Source organism: Schistocerca piceifrons, chromosome X, assembly GCF_021461385.2.
Source record: "Schistocerca piceifrons isolate TAMUIC-IGC-003096 chromosome X, iqSchPice1.1, whole genome shotgun sequence".
Taxonomy (NCBI): Eukaryota; Metazoa; Arthropoda; class Insecta; order Orthoptera; family Acrididae; genus Schistocerca; species Schistocerca piceifrons.
Genome location: NC_060149.1, coordinates 360,354,991 through 360,357,758, shown reverse-complemented (window position 1 = coordinate 360,357,758; position 2,768 = coordinate 360,354,991). Strand labels below are relative to the sequence as shown.

Genomic DNA, 2,768 nt, shown 5'->3' with positions numbered 1-2,768 from the left:
CTACTGTTTCGCCAAACGTTAGATATGTTTTTTTAAAGCCAGAGATGGGAATAACAGGGAGATATAGTGCAGCGCTTAAAGTTTATGTCTCAGTAAACTCCTGTACCTAATTTCAAACATATGTCATAGGTCTGACCAAACAAAGTAGGGTAATATGTCCTGGATTGGACCCAGAAAAGTAGAGTAAGTCTTTGGCTACAATCAGAGTCGTTTACTGGGTTTCAGTATGGCAGACTTGGGGTATGCGCACTAAATTTTGGAGCACGGGTTACATTCGTCTTTCCATTCTTTATACTCTCTGTTCTGTGTTGCTGCTGTACACTACCACCAACTCAGCATGAGCTGTTGCAGCGTTGTTCCCCTTCAAATGAAGAAAACGGATCACTGCAATGTACTCCATTTTATGGATGGACCACACCATGTTGTTTTGGTCTCTCTAGTGGCGTACTGTGGTAATGTGGCTGGGGGATTTTGATGTGTACCAGCACTGCAGACATCTGCCTGCAAACAAACACAGAGTTAATCACTTCACTCTATTCCTTTCCTAGGTGATGAAACCTTATGACTAGTATTCATACAAGGATAGAATCGGTGCTTGAAAGGAAGAGAAGCTTTCTAAATGCGTATGAGTTTCAAGGCGTTGATTATTATATACCAGTACGTCAAAGTGATGTTATTGTGAGTTGTTGGGATCACGTTTACTCAGAAAACGTCATATGTGTGCTTTTCCAATAACCACCGCTGATGGGATGACTGTCGATAAGGAGTGGATTCAAAAATACTTGTCGCATATCACAAGATAGTCGGCTTATTTGTGCTTTCTTATACCACGGATTACCTTATGATCACCATCCATCCACTTATAAATATTATTTCCTCTTGCAAGTGAAATGTGGAAAATAGAACTGAAGCCACTTTTGAGAAGTGTGCACCAAAAACTCATGATCATATACGTCATAATTAAAGTAATGTTGGAGGATCCTATACTGAGAACTTGAAATAAGCAACCAATGCTCACAAACTAATATTTAGGTTTTTACAGACAAAAAACTTAAACCTTATAGCAACAAATACACAGGAACTACTCTTATCTGATACGTCCTGCATCGCAGGACCAGAATATTAAACTCATTTTTGGCTCATGACGGAGTGCTAGGGGCTTGCTCCACCTCTGTCGCGGGTTGGCCCGGCATTGCAGTACCGCCGGGATCGGCCCACCTAAAATTAATTAAAACACAGCCTCAAATGGGTTAAGGGACTGTCGCCAGTCTCAGTGCATGTACACAATGGCACGTAAAATATTCCTATTTTAAACTGGGACAGTCAGGTAGGACTCTACCAAGCAATTCCTCTCCAGTCTCTACTGGGTATCCAACACCAACGACTTCTTGTAACCGATAGGAAATTATAATCCACCTCGTAGCTATTCCAGCTAGCAAACCAGCTCTACTATAGGAAGATAAGTAGTTAATTAAATATGCCTCACGCGCATTGCCCTATCAAGATCTCGAACCATCTGAAATATCCATTTCAGACAAGTGCATCTTATACGAAAATGCTAAAATTAGTGTTTTCTTTCGTCTGCATAAATTTGACTCAAAAGATTGCGCACATCCTATACAACCACGTGCTCTTCCAGACTGTAACAGATACACGGCCGATATTCAAGGTATCCAGCTCATCCTTGAAAATTATGCAAGAAGTAGTGAAATACATAATGACATTTGATCAACACTCGTTCATTTCCACTCTCTCTGTATTCCAGATGACAGAGAGTTGGTTGGCTGGTTGGATGCCTAAAGGGACCAAACTACTAGATCATCAGTCCGTTCGTCCTCGAATAGACAGGTTTATATGATTGTAGATCAGAAATAGCCTACCGTGCAAAACCCATGGGAAGAAAACCCCAAGGTATACCAATGTCAGCAAAGCTGAGGTAAGAGACAAAATAAGGAAGTGAGACAGAGGAAGAAGGGCAAACGAAGTACTCCATCTAGGAAGCAGCCATAAGCCCCTACAAGCAGAGTCGAATGAGGGGAGATACATCCTACAGCCTCCGCCACTTACAAGAGGTACTGTACGCCGAGATTTCCTTGGAAAGACCAGCAGCATGGAGAGAACATGAGAAGCACAGACAGATAAAAGACGAACAAGTCTAACAGTCTACACAAGAGGGCGAGGACCAGGCTAGACAACCAAGCCAGGACAGCTGCAGCCCAGTCTGAGCAGAGGTGGCGGCAGTGTGTCCTGCCAACCCCTCAGTAGGCCAATGAAGTTAAGTGGCCCTCTCTTAAGGAGAGTGGTAAAAACTCACTTCATGAATAAAACGTAAAAATAAGTCAGCCACTAGGGCATCGTCTCCTAACACCATGGGTAGCGAGCCAGGGAGATTGAGCGTCCGCGCCGGGCAGCTAGGTTGGAACAGTCCAGCAACATGTGGACTACCGCCAAACGGGTGCCACAGCGACAGTGGTGGAGAGTCATTGCTGTGGAGGAGCTGACCATGCGTCAACCAAGTATGGCTAATGTGGATCCGGCAAAGGACAGTAGGGTCCTTATGAGAGGCCTGCATAAACCACCTCCACACATTTGTAGTCTCCTTAAGCACTCATAGTTCATTTGTTGAAGTCAGGGTGAGCCATTCTGTATGCCAGGCACCTAAAACTTGACGACATAATAGTGATTGGCGGTCTGTTTCCGGAATTCTGATCTCAAGAGTTGGTTTACTGGTAGCATGTTTGGCCAAACTATAAGAGAGTTCATTCTCC

At 43.8% G+C, this 2,768-nt stretch overlaps 1 pseudogene; it reads left to right on the top strand.

Annotated features, from left to right (window-relative positions):
• The first annotated feature begins 1,053 nt into the window (after positions 1 to 1,053).
• Positions 1,054 to 1,223, top strand: LOC124723871 (annotated as a pseudogene).
• The last annotated feature ends 1,545 nt before the right edge of the window (positions 1,224 to 2,768 follow it).